Source organism: Macrobrachium nipponense, chromosome 4, assembly GCF_015104395.2.
Source record: "Macrobrachium nipponense isolate FS-2020 chromosome 4, ASM1510439v2, whole genome shotgun sequence".
NCBI lineage: Eukaryota > Metazoa > Arthropoda > Malacostraca > Decapoda > Palaemonidae > Macrobrachium > Macrobrachium nipponense.
In genome coordinates this window covers 90,313,694-90,328,241 of record NC_061100.1, presented here as the reverse complement: position 1 = coordinate 90,328,241, position 14,548 = coordinate 90,313,694, and the positions used below count along the sequence as shown (strand labels likewise).

At 42.8% G+C, this 14,548-nt stretch overlaps 1 protein-coding gene across 2 annotated transcripts in view; it reads left to right on the top strand.

The window, feature by feature from the left end:
• LOC135211011 (uncharacterized) overlaps positions 1-14,548 on the top strand; it is a 353,541-nt gene that overhangs the window by 161,135 nt on the left and 177,858 nt on the right. The gene's annotated exons all lie outside the window — the stretch shown is intronic.

The window sequence follows — 14,548 nt, the reverse complement described above, 5'->3', positions numbered from 1 at the left end:
CTCGTCCCAAGCACTTGCAATGTTCTTCACTGCATCTGCAATGTTGTAGCCCTTCCAGAATTGCTTCAGTGTCAACTCCTTGTTAGCTTCTATGGCCCTCAAAGCAAACGTATGGTCCTTCTAAGGTAGTAAGCCTTGAAATTAGCTATTACTCCCTGGTCCATTGGCTGTATCAGCGATGTGGTATTGGGTGGGAGGTACACCACCTTCACATTAGGATGCATGTCGCTCAAATTTGAAGGGTGACCAGGGGCATTGTCCAGGACTAAGAGGGCCTTAAAAGGCAGACCCTTCGAAGTCAAATACCGCTCCACTGCTGGCACGAAATGGTCATTGAACCAGTCTTCGAAGACCATTAAGGTAACCCACGCCTTCTTGTTAGATTTCCAAATCACAGGGAGTTGACTCTTGAAAATGCCCTTGAAAGCCCTGGGATTCTCGGCCAAATACACCAGCAAGGGCTTCAGTTTCAAATCACCACTTGCATTGGCCCCAAACAGCAAAGTCAGTCGCTCCTTTCCAGCTTTATGGCCAGGTGCTGACTTCTCCTCCTTGGAAAGGTACGTTCGATTTGGCATTCTTTTCCAAAATAATCCAGTCTCATCCACATTAAAGACTTGGTCAGCCGTGTAACCACCATCCTTAATTATCTCAGCCAAACCACCTGGAAAACTTTCTGCTGCTTCGCTATCAGCACTAGCAGCTTCACCTTGCAGCTTCACATTATGCAAATTTGCACGAGCCTTAAAACGGTTAAACCAACCTCTACTCGCGGAAAATTCACCACCAGCACTGCCTTCGCCAAACTTTTTCACTACTGCCTCATGCAGCGCTCTAGCCTTCTCCTGGATCACACTTAAGCTCACCGGAACACGTCGCTGGTTCTGGTCCTCCAGCCAGATCATGAGCAATTTCTCCATTTCAACAATGCTCTGGCTACGTTGCTTCTCGTTTATCACCGTTGACTTCATCGGTGCAGCATCCTTAACATGCTTCAGAATACGTTCCTTATCCTTCACAATGGTTACCACCGTGGTCCTGCTCAAGCCTAAAGAACGGCCTATTTCGGTGTTAGTTTCTCCCTTCTCCGAATGCTTTATCACGTCATATTTGACCTCCATCGTGATGACCTTCCTCTTCTTGGATGAACTATCATCGGAGGAAGTACTTTGGCGTTTAGGAGCCATTGTAAATTTGCGAAAATGGCAAGGAATTTCAGCAACGTCTCAGCACACAACCTAGTGGAATGCAGGCAGGCACGCGATTGAAGTGGCGTCCTTTCGTATTGTTACGCTTGGCGTCCTCGACCGTCCGAGGTCGTTGTTCGGTCAATTTACCATACAGTTTAATAGCGTTAATTAATTTATGCACCTCCGCTCAAAAACTAGTTCTGCATATGAGGTATCGTTAAAAAGCATAACAAAACGTCGTAACCTTGGAATTTGTGTTGTAATCTAACCAGAAACTTAGTTTTTTTAATTATGTACTGGAAACAAGCAATGATTTTTCATTATATTTGCGCTTTTGGACTGTTTTAAACTGCGCATCCCAAGCTAGTGTATTCATTCGCCCGCAAACTAGTTCCGCATATGCGGCGTCACTAAAAAATTCAAAAAATACGAAAAAAAAAAGTGTCAAAAATCATCATAACCTCAAAATTTTTGTTGTAATGTAACCAAAAACATATTTTTATTATGTACTGTGCTAAACTATAAAGGATTTTTATCATAGCATGCGTTTTTTAAAAGCGTCGTTAACTCGGAGCGTCGGAAGCGTCAGCGTCGTAACCCAGGACGGAATTTCCATTGAATATTTAAGAAAAAGCGTCGTAACCTCAGAACGTCGTAAGCCGGAACCGTCGTAACCCGGGGACCGCCTGTATCTAGAGATAGGAAGAGAAAGGAAGCTCTCAGAGCCGAAAGTAGGGCTTCTGTGGAGACTTCTGTAGTAGTAATTGAGGAATTACCTACTCCTGCTTAACCTGCTATCACTTCCCCAATGGTTAGCCTTCCTACTTCTTTACCAGTGACTCCTATTTTAGGCTCCCATGATTCCAAACCTGACACCATTGCCAGTCTTGATGTTAAATTTGAAAAGAAATTTTATTTTCTCGCTAAGGCGATCGTGGATTTCGATGCCTCTTTCAGGTCTTTTGTGGAGAGCAGCCCTATCAAAAGTGCAGTGCATAGTAAAAATGTTGTGGTTTCTGCAGAGTTGGCCAAAGCTGTTTGGCCTGCCAGTTCTCCTAGATAAAGGTCTCTGTCCCACTCCCCTGCACCTGGGAGAAGACATGCTTACCCCCGGACAGTTACCCCCTCCGTTGCACCTATTGATGGATCCCAGGCAGCGACAGAGCTCCATTGGGCATCTATTTCAGTGCTCACCATCTGTCATCATACTCTTTGGACTCTTCTTTAGACAAGACGCCATCATCGTAGATCGTCAATCTCTAGGCCTCTGAAGAGGCATGCTACACCTGCTGCCGGTTCTCCTCCCCCAGTTAAGAGGTACAGGGAGGTTGGGATCAACAACCGTCTTGCAGTCTGCAAGATGCAGACACTCGTCATCTTTGTAATTGGGATAGCCCAGAGTCCCTCTCTGGTCAGGAGCAATCTTCAAGCTTGGTGTTACCTGCCAACCGGCCGTCTGTTTCTTAGAGCCCATCTCATGCAGTCATTGTGGTGTCTACTACTGTTCATCGACTAGCTTCTCCAGAGCACTTGACGCCATCTCTTGGCTTTTAGGCACTTACACCTGTCCTGTGGGTGCCAGCCTCGGACCGCACAGCACCTGCACCTGGGTGCTCAGCTTCCACTCCAGGCAGCTCAGCACCTTTTTCGGACCACTTGGTGCCTGTATCGGCACCAGCTGCAAGGCATGTAGCGCCAGTAGCGAGCATTTCAGCACCAGTAGTAGTTGTTTCTCCTTCAGTATCTAATGTGGATGAGTCATTGGCACCTCTTAAATGCCAGTTAGAGGCGTTAATGGACTTTTTAAGTAAGAAACTGTCTGCTAAGAACAAATAGAGTAACTTATCCCCAATTTCTTTGGAAGAGGAAGCAGTAAAGCTAGAGACTACTTCTACTTATTCGTGGCTGATGACATTTTTTTTGGAGAATTATTCAGATTTCTTTGTTTTTGTGGCCCCAAATTTAAGTATACAGTGGTCCCCCCCATACTCGCGGGGATGTGTACCAGACCCCCCGTGAATAGTTAGAACCCGCGAATGTTTGGATCCCCTATAAAAAGGCTAAAAACAGCCTATTTTGTAAGTTAAAACGGAAGAAAAACCCACTAAAACTTTTCATACTTGGTTTTTTTAATAGTTTTATCACAAAAAGTGCATTTTATGATGAAATTGATATAAAAAAAACAGGAATTAGTGGATATTTCTCATAGAAAAATACCGTGAATGTACGAATTTTCTGCGAATAATGCGGGGAAATGTTCCCAAGAGAAATCCGCGAATGTGTGAGTCCAGGAATCCGGAGAACGCGAATGGGGGGGTCCACTGTATCTTAGTTTTACCAGACCACTGAGCTGATTAACAACTCTCCTAGGGCTGGCCCGAAGGATTAGATATTTTTACGTAGCTAGGAACCAATTAGTTACCTAGCAACGGGACCTACAGCTTATTGTGGGATCCGAACCACATTATATTGAGAAATGAATTTCTATCACCAGAAATAAATTCCTCTGGTTCCACGTTGGCCGAGCCGAGAATCAAACTTTGGACCACCGGAATGGTAGCTGAGCGCGAAATCCACTCGGCCAACGAGGGACCTTTTGTGGCCCCAGCAGCTCCTACCTCTACGTTCCTGTATACAGACAGACTACTCCCTCAGATAGTTTTCTCTTCCTCTTCTAAGATGGTCTTGGGAGAGGTGGAAGAGTGGCTGGCTAGTAAGAGGGAGCTGGGGAAAGCCACTTTTGCTTTTCCTCCCTCTAAGCTTAAAGAAGTAATACCGCTATTACGTGACAGTTTAGACTCCTTCCCTCGGAGTTTCTACCTCCTCCAAGGGGACTTCTCTGGTCTAGTGGACTCTGCTAGACGATCGGCATTTGCTGCTGCAAAAGTTTTTTCTTCACTGGAAATTGATTATCTGGTGAAGAACATCTTCAAAGTCTTAGAAATTTTCAGTTTCTCAGATTGGACTGAGGGCACATTGGCCAGTAAGACGAAGAATTGTCCTTATTAGCAGAAGATCTGTGCTCATTGGCTTGGAGTGTTGTCTTGTGCAGACAAAGCTGTTAGGGATGGTTCCAGCAAGATTGCCTCTCTTTTCACTTTGGGGTTGTTAAAAAAGAGCAAGCTGAGGTGCTTGTTGACTTCCAAAGGTGTCATGTCTACACAGAAGTCTACACTCTTGTTCTCGCCTTTCGATAGGGCTTTTCAGAATAAGTCCGCCATAGTCTTATTGACTCAGTCCTCCAGGAGACCAATGGAACCATTAGCCTCGACTTCCAAGTTGTTCTCTCCAGTACAACCTCAACCCTTTCAAAGAGTTAGATTCAGACCACTGTCCAGACCAAGAGCTAGCTTGTGATGTGGCAGGAGACCTGTCAAGAAGGCTCAATCAAACCAACTTCCAAAAAGTGATTTGTCTGTCCTCCATGTTCCTGTAGGCATAAGGCTCCTTCATTTTTGGAGGGAATGGAGCAGCAGAAAAGGGCAGATTCCTGGCTGGTTCAAGTCTTGAGGGAAGGCTATTCGATTCCTCTCGTAGAGAAGCTGCCGTTACCCAGCCTACTGATCGTTTTAACAGCATACTCATAAGGATCTGAGAGACATTTGGCTCTCACAGGAAGTAGAACCCCTTGTCTTCAAGAGAGCAGTGGAAGAGGTGTTAGGTCATAGCACATAAGTCTCCAAGTCATTGGGGGCCTGGAGCCTCGTCCTGGACATCAGTGTCCTGAACTATTTTGCCGTCAAGACGAAGTTTCCTATGGAGGCCAGTGCCTCAGTCTTGTCCTCTACATCCAGAAGAGTGGATGGTAACTCTGGATATGGAAGATGCATTCTTCCATATCCCCATAAATCAAGAGTCAAGGAAACTTCTTTGTTTCATGTTTTGAGACAAAGTTTTTCAATTCAGAGCTCCCTGTTTCAGTCTGACTTCGGCTCCTCAAGTATTTACGAGAGTTTTAACCCCACTCGCAAAGTGGCTTCACCTGATGGAGATCAATGTCTCATTTTACCTTGATGACTGGCTCTTTCGTTGTCCTTCAAAGGAACAGTGCACGGAGGACTTGAAGAAGCTAATGACTGACTCAGGAGTTGGGTATTTTAATGATGTTCAAAAACCGCAGCTTGTTGTGGCACAGACAATTATTTAGTTGGTCATGATTCTGGACCCTCGGACTTTTCTGGCTTTTCTCTTGGCCAAGCTTATAAGCGCTAGCCTTCAGACAGTCTGAGAGTTCTTAGATCGGAAGTCTTGCCAAGTTCTACAATGGATGAGCCTGCTGGGAGCTCTAGCTTCTGTGGAAACCTTTGTAAAGCTGGGCAGACTGCACATGCACCCACTTCAGTTTTACCTGAAGGTTCTATGGTTTAGAAAGACTCAGCAGGACTCTTTCGTCTTCCCCATTTACGATGAGATAAAAGCAGATCTTCAGTGGTGGTGGTGGTCTTTGGACAGACTGCAAGAAGGGAAATCACTCAGATCCAGTGCTGAAATTTTATTCAGACGTGTCGGATCTTGGATGGGGAGCCATCCTAGAATTGCAAAAGGTGCCGGGCTTATGGACATAGGATCAGAAAGCACTGCACATCAACACAAAGGAATTATTAGCAATTTCTCTGGTCTACAGCACTTCATTCCCCAGGTGTCAGGAAAGAGAGTAGCAGTGTTTGCGGATAACACAACAGCCCTGTCTTACATCCGGAAACAAGGGGGCACTCACTCCTTCATGCTCTACCAGACAGCAAAGGATCTGCTTCTCCGGGCAGAACGACATAAGTGACGCTCCTCACTTGTTTTGTGCAGGGCAGATTAAACGTCTCGGTGGGCGAATTAAGCAGAGAAAAACCAGGTCCTTCCAAGAGAGTGGACCTTGGATCTCCAGGTATTCTAGGGACTTTGGAGACTTTGGGGACAACTGACAGTAGATCTCTTTGCAACAGCAAAGAACCATCGTCTTCCGATCTTCTGTTCGCCAGTCCTGGACCTTCTAGCATAGGCAACAGATGCTATGCTTCTTGACTGGTCAAGATTAGACCAGTTTTCAAAGACATAGGGGTTTATGATATTCCCTGTAGAGAATGTGAATTGTGATAAGTCATATTATGGATTCACAGGAAAATCGCCCTCAGAAAGAATAACTCAAGATAGATGATCAGTTAGATATGGATAACATAGTTCTGCAATTTTCCATCATATGAATAACATGAACCATACCATGGATTGAAACTCATCCTAAATTTTATACAAGAGCAGCTGTCAATACAAATGTCAGATGGTAGAATCTTCACCAATAATGTGGCAGGATTACAAGCTAAAAGAAAAAAAAAAACTCTGGAAACACTTGTACTCACCATATACTTGACACACTCAGAGTGAGGAGCTGCACTGTCCGCTGGATACGGCTGTCGTAACACAACCCACTAACAATCAACAAGGACTACAACCATACAACAATTCAACAACAAACCCAAATAAAGACCACTGCACAAACAATCACTAACAACATCAAAAAACAATTAACATAACAAGTCAACACAACCACCTGCAACACCAAGGAACCACAACAACACTCAACAACTCACAACTCCAACAATTCATCTACAACACAACAACAAACCAACTTAGCAACCCTCCAACACACAAGCACAACAACTTTAGCAACACATGCACCAGAACTCTAAGCATACATCAACAACAATTTAAAAACACACAATATAACTGACCATCAATGCCTTCAATATTGACTCCACTGACTGCCAACTCTCGTAACAGACGCTCACCACTGATATATTCGGCGATCGCCGCAACAGACACGCTTACGACCGCCATCAAACTATTCCCAGTCATCCCTCCACCAATTTTGCTCTCTCTCTCTCTCTCTCTCTCTCTCTCTCTCTCTCTCTCTCTCTCTCTCTTCACACACACATACACAACCCTCGAAGAGGTCAAATTTAAATTACCATTATCACTCCTCTATGATAAAACAACAAGATTAACCTTTCCAATGGACTCTGACCGTATAGACAGTATCTTTCTTAAGGCATCAATGAAGCGGATTAAGACAGTTAACAGAACCAACAAGAGGGTAGGTTCCAGATCCCTTCGTGCAAAGAGTATTTTCGTGTAAGTTTGGCATAGTCTCTAAAAAAAGGGATTTTGACAAAGGAAAAATCTATTTCTGGGGGAAGACCTGTGTCGCCCGGTGAAAAGTCCCTGTAGCTCACTTTTCTAAGTATAAATAGATCCTAAATATGCCAGAGAAAAAGCTAGCATGGTATGCTGAAGTTACTACCCTCAGCTCGATCACCCCAAGGGCGTCGGTATAGCACTAGGGCGAGTGGAAGCCACTACCAACAGGTCTTCTTGCCAATTAGAGGATTCCTTTCAAAATCCCTCCCACTGCGAGAGCCGTTACAACGGTTACTCCTCTTACCTTCCGCTCGCACTCGCTACTACTACTACTACTACATGGCCGCCATCTTCATTCCTGGAATAGGCACCTAAGCTTGGACTGGCTAAGGGTGGGACTAGAAGAAGGGATGGGTTCACTGGGCGACACAGGTCTTCCCCTAGAAATAGATTTTTCCTTTGTCAAAATCCCTTTTCTGGGTTCAACCTGTCTGCCGGTGAAAAAGTATCAGAGAATTGCCATCCAAGCTTAACAGATACCAAACAAGTATATAAAAAGGATAATGAAACCTAAGTTTCACTTGAGAATAAATTTAATGCGCCATAATGGGGCAGACAACTTACTTACTAGTTCTAATTAGGACTTAAACTAGAGCTTAAAACTAGTAATAAAAATAATATAACAGAATGGTATCTTTAGCAATATACTATAGATTATGTACAGACATGTTAGTGATACTAATATGGTCTCAATGCTATGTACAAGTTCCAGAGACGGGATGGCAACAAACCAGCCTGCCCTGGAAGAGAGAGGGTTGGCAGGGAATACGAGCGAGGTAGGTAGGAAGGAGAGAGTATTTAAGGGAAAGGGACTGACAAAAAAGGGGACTAAGGAAAGGAGTTGATAAGACTCGGTCATTCAGGCGAAACTATGCTCCCTGCAGCCATTGTTGAGAATTTAAGGGCCTCTTAAGTTCTTTAGATAGTGGCGTTTAAATACTGCTGGAGATTTCCAACTGTGATGGTAATTGCATCCTAGCAAAGAAAGATAAAGGAAAGAAGAACACATTTTCAAGAAGTTCGGCAGCAAAGAGGTGCTAGCGCAATGTGTTGGAGGTGCCTGTTATCATGATGGTTCTAGAATCGGCAGGAGTGTTGTGGATCTCGTCGGGACGTGAGAAACGCCGCGATTTCTGATGCAATACCTCATCTAGATTCATCTAAGAAATTCTAGCAATCTCGGATGCCGTATAAATACGACGGAGGGAGTAGGAGCAAACAGTGATCGTAGAAGAGAGAGATCGTAAAAGAGAGAGATCACCAGTTAGTCACAGAGAGATATCCTCAGTAAGAGCCACAGATCAGATTATCAGTGAGAGATCAGCAGCAGAGATCGTCTGAGAGAGACTAGAGACAAAGGAAGGACCGACGAAGGATCAAAAGAAGAGTTGTTCGAGAGTTGGTTGGATATTTGTCTAGTCGTCTTCATGAGTGGACGGCCGTTTTTTCTCGACGTCGAGCAGACTTCAGAGAAGAAAAGGTCCTGCTACAAGTTTTGGGGAGTTCCTGCCTTTCAAGTAGACTAGTTTCTGTAATACGGAGTCAAGAGGACGACTGCAATTGCCGCTCTACATTTATGAAGCCAGCGCGTCGAATTGCCAAATTGACTAGCAAGTATTTGAATTGCCTCACTGTTCCCCCAGTTCATGCAGTGAAAGATACTATCTTTTTAGGTAAATAGGAGATACCATTCTGCATTTACCTTTGTTAGTAAACTTGTAAATAAACCTTTGTTGTGTTAGTGTTTCTTTCTATATTCGTATTCCCAGTTTCAACTGTTGGTGTTGAAAAATATTTTTTTTTTATTATTTCATATCGAACCTGAAGCGGACCTCTCTCAGAGGCCGTAACATTGTGTCGACCCTTTCCAGGATATTTCGACACCATAACATTGTCTCTGAGATCTCAGAGTCCGTAACATTGTGGCGACCTTGCTTAGGCTATCAACACTTTAACGGTTTGAAACAGGGAGAATATAGAAAGAATCAGAATGAGTGAGATGGTGAAAGAGTTTATTGAGTCAGGTAAGCTACTTGGTCTAGAGGGGAATGATCTCCGTGAGTATGTTGAGAAGAAAGAAAGGGAAAAGTATGAGAGAGATGAAAGAGCGGCTGAGAGAGAAGTAATGAAAATGCAGCAAGAGAGAGAAGCAATGAAAATGCAGCAAGAGAGAGAAGCAATGAAGATGCAGCAAGAGAGAGAAGTAATGAAAATGCAGCAAGAGAGAGAAATGTTGGTAATGCAGCAGGAAGAGAGAGAGAAAGAGCGTATGCATGAGCAGGAAGAGAGAGAAAGAACGTATGCATGAGTTGGAAATTGCTCGGTTAAGGGAAAGTACTCGTAACAGTCGGACAGGCGAAAACGAAAACGGAGCTGATAGGATAGGTATGAGTGCAGTGCTAAAATTAGTACCAAAGTTTGATGAGGAAGATGTTACGACATATTTCATGTGTTTTGAGAAGTTAATGGAAAGAGTAGGTTCTCCTAAAGAAACGTGGACTTTATATTTGCAGTCAGTTTTGAGTGGTAGGGCACTTACTGTGTATAGTTGCATGTCTAAGGAGGAATGTGATAATTACGATATCGTGAAAGAAACTGTTCTTAGCGCATATAGGTTAGTACTGGAGGCATACCGTAAGAAATTTAGAAATTTGAGAAAGGATGAAATTACTACGTATGTAGAATACGGTAAGAAGTTAGATAGGCTGTTTTTTGATTGGTTAACTTCTGCTAAGGTTGAGGATTTTGATGGTTTGAAGAACTTAGTGTTGTTAGAAAACTTCAAAGATAACGTATCCCCTGAGATTAAACTTTATATAGAGGATAGGCGAGAAGTATCTTTTGCAGGAGCAACTAGGCTAGCTGACGAATATAGTCTTAACTCATAATTTGAGTGTTAGTAAGAAACGAAACGATCCTTCGTCTGGTAGAGTACAAAGCAGTAAAGGTTTCAGTCCTAGTAATAGCAATGCGAGTAAAAGTGACTATTCCTGTTATACATGCGGAAAACCTGGTCATACGTCTAAGGTTTGTAAGAGTAAAGTGGCATCTAGTGGCTCAGAATTAACTTGTTTCCGATGTAATGGGAAAGGGCATATAGTGAGGAATTGTGCAGTAGAAAGGCAGGACGGTAAGAAACCAGTGTTTCTAGTTAACCTTTCGTCAAGTAGGAATGATGTAATGAGAGAAACTAGGAAAATTTTTGGTGAATTTCTGTCAGAAGGCGTAGTTTCCTCTCTTGGAGGAGTAGATTCGAGAGAAGTAATTTTGCTTCGAGACAGAGGCTGCTGTCTCACTGATCAGAAGTGAGTGTGTGCCAAACAGGGCAGAAATCAATGTGGAAGAGAAAGTCATGTTAGGTGGATTTCCTAACACTTGCGTTCTTTGTCCTTTGTTGAAGTTGAATTTAGAAAGTCAGGTTGTGTCAGGAGAAGTAAAACTTGCAGTTGTGGACAGTTTGCCCGTCGAAGGCGTTGACATTATTGTCGGTAACGACTTAGCCTTATCCAAGAATGTGAATCCTGTTGTGAGGAATATTCCAGTGCCTGAAATGGTAGTAACTAGGTCAGGTTTAGATACAGACATAGACTACGATCATAATTTGTTCGTGGATTCGAACGAGTGAGTTCGTGGATTCGAACGTGAGTAAGTTCGTGAATTTGAACGAGTGTGATAGAGGTAGCGAGGTTGAGCTTGGCATGAGTGTGGCTGAGAGACCTAACTATCGTGGACAGTGATAGCCAAACGGAAGGTGTAGCTGTCGGAAGTAACGTAGTAAATGTACAGATATCTAGTCCTAGTTACGGTGATGAATTAGGCTCTTAACGTTTTGGATAAGGATAAGCTAGTCAAGTTGCAGAGAGAGGATGAGACACTAACCCGAATTTTTGAATGTGAGCTGGATGATGATCTCGATGATGTGTGTAAGGAAACTTTTTGTTTCAGGGACGAAGTTTCGTGTCGTTATGTTCGACCGAAGTCAGGTAGTAAAGGGGAAGTCACAGAACAATTAGTAGTTCTTAGGAAGCTTCGTGAACTAGTTTTGAAGTTAGCACATGATGAGCAAGGACATTTGGGAGTAAATAAAACTTTCAAGTGTATTAGTAGGGCGTACTTTTGGCCTAAAATGAAAAATGATGTAAAAAGGTATGTTATGAGCTGTCATGAATGCCAAATTGCCGGGAAACCGAATCAAGTAATCCCCAGAGCTCCGTTGTGTAATATTCCTTCGGTAGGCGAACCTTTTGAGAATGTAGTTATCGATATGGTTTGACCTTTGCCTTGAGGCGGTACCCGTAAGAAGCGGCAACGCGAGGACCGTAGTTAAACGATTGTTGAATTATTTTTCTAAGTTTGGTCTGCCTCGTACTATACAGTGATAATGGTAGTAATTTTGTATCCAAATATTTCAAGGATAGAATGAAAGAGTTAGGCATCAAACTCGTAACTTCCATACCTTATCATCCCGAATCACAAGGCATTGTGGAGAGATTTCATCAAACATTAAAGAGTTGCTTATGGAAATTGTGTAAGAACTTCGAACACGAATGGGAAGAAAAGTTACCTTTCGTTCTGTTAGCTTTAAGGTTAGCCCCGAGCGACACTACCGGATTTAGTCCATTTGAGCTTGTTTTCGGTCACACCGCTAAAGGTCCTTTGGAAATGTTAAAATGTAACTTAATGAATAAAGAAGGTAGTGAGGACTACATCACTAATCTAGAGCATTATAAAAACAGTTTAAGGGATGCTTGGCAACTAGCGAAGGAGACGGAGAGGAAGAGTCAAGAGGAAATTAAACGAAAGCATGATCTTAGAGCGAAAGAGAGACATCTCTGTGTAGGAGATAAAGTTTTAGTATTAGTCCAGAAAGAAGGTCCCTCTTTATCGTATAAGTTCGAGGGTCCTTTTTCGATTTTAGAGAAGAGGGGGAATCTGAATTATTTAATAGATATGGGTAAACGTAGAGCAAAGTGGCTGCATGTAAATTTGCTCAAGAAATATAACGAACGCCCCGTGCCTATAGTGACGGTGTCCCAGAAAGAAATTAGCTTTGAGAAAAACTCTGAGGTGCTTAAGAATTTTGAAGTTTTTAATCAGGGTTTAGAAGAGGAAAAGGTGAGGGAAGTATGTAATGTTTTAGTGAATTATCCTGAAACTATTAGTGACAAACTAGGCCTAACCAATGTTTTAGAACATGATACTGAGTTGCAGGACACAAAACCCATTAGGCAAAATCCATATCGTCTGAACCCAGAAAAGGCAGAATCTGTGAGGAATGAAATTAGTTACATGCTAGATAATGATTTGATAGTACCTAGCGAGAGTGAATGGAGTTCCCGGTAGTTTTGGTGAAAAAGGAAGATGGATCAGATAGATTGTGCATTGATTTCCGGAAGGTAAACAGTGTAACGAAGCAAAGTAATTTTCCCTTGCCCAGGATTGACGATTGCTTAGATAGAATCGGAAATTCCAAGTTCATCTCAAAGGTTGATTTGGCTAAAGGTTATTGGCAAGTACCTTTAAGTGAACGAGCCCGGAAAAATTCTGCCTTTATAACGCCATTTGGTAGTTTCTAGCCCAAAGTTATGGCTTTTGGCTTGAAGAACGCAGCCAGTACCTTCCAAAGGTTAATGAATAAAGTTTTAAATGGCATCAACAACTGTGTCGTGTACTTAGATGATCTTGTGATATTTTCAGAGACTTGGGAGGATCATGTAAGGATTTTGGCGAGAGTCTTGAGGGCCCTTACCAAAGCGAATCTCGTTCTTAATCTAAAGAAGTGCGAATTTGGGAAAGCCTCTATTACTTATCTAGGACATAAGGTAGGTCTTGGTAAAATCTGTCCAAAGGGTCGGAACATAGAAGCTATCGTGAATTTCCCAATCCCAACAACTAAAAAACAGGCCATGAGATTTTTCGGAAATAAGCACTCCCATAACTAATCTGTTTAAGAAAGGATGCAGTTTTGTATTTGATGACGCGTGTGTGGAAGCCTTCAACAAGTTAAAGGCCATAATGATTCACGAGCCAGTTCTATTATTACCCGATTTTGGTAAGGAATTTAATTAAGCGATCGATGCCAGTGATATTGGCGTAGGAGGGGTTTTGTTACTAGAAGTGAATGGAATGAAACTTCCAGTTGCCTATTATTCAAAGAAACTGAATAAAGCTCAACAGAACTATTCCACTATTGAAAATGAATTGTTTGGTTTAGTTACAGCCTTGCAACACTTTGAAATTTACGCGTGTAGCGGTTCTGTTTTAACTGTGTATACTGATCATAATCCGTTAGTTTATTTGGAGAGGTTCAGGAACAAGAATAAACGTCTAATGCGTTGGAGTTTAGGATTACAAGACTATAACCTGAAGATAGTTCATATAAAGGGAAAGGATAACGTATTAGCTGATAGCCTCTCTAGAGATTTCTCAGAATGAGTAGCCTAATAACCATTTTCTGTTATCGCACGAGTGAGTGTGGAGAAGAGTGCGTGTTTGACTGGATCAAAGATTTATGCAGAATTGTTCCCTGCTGTTTAATTCTTGTTCCTCTTTAGAAAAAAATAAAATCAGTTAATTTCATTTTGTTTCTCTTTTGGGGGGGTGTGTGATGGTAATTGCTTCCCAGCAAAGAAAGATAAAGGAAAGAAGAACGTATTTTTGAGAAGTTCGGCAGCAAGGAGGCACTAGCGCAATGTGTTGGAGGTGCCTGTTATCATGATGGTTCTAGAATCGGCAGAAGTGTTGTGGATCTCATCGGGACGTGAGAAACACCGCGATTTCTGATGCAATACCTCATCTAGATTCCTCTAAAAATTCTAGCAATCTCGGGAACCTGTGACGCTCGCCGTAGGCCCCGTCCCTGGGATGCCGTATAAATATGACGGAGGGAGTAGGAGCAAACAGTGATCGAAGAAGAGAGAGAGATCACCAGTTAGTCACAGAGAGATATCCTCAATAAGAGCCACAGATCAGATTATCAGTGAGAAATCAGCAGCAGAGATCGTCAGAGAGAGACTAGAGACGAAGGAAGGACCAACAAAGGATCAAAAGAAGAGTTGTTCGAGAGTTGGTTGGATATTGGTCTAGTCGTCTTCAGGAGTGGACGGCCATGTTTTCTCGACGTCGAGCAGACTTCAGAGAAGAAAAGGTCCTGCTACAGGTTTTGGGGAGTT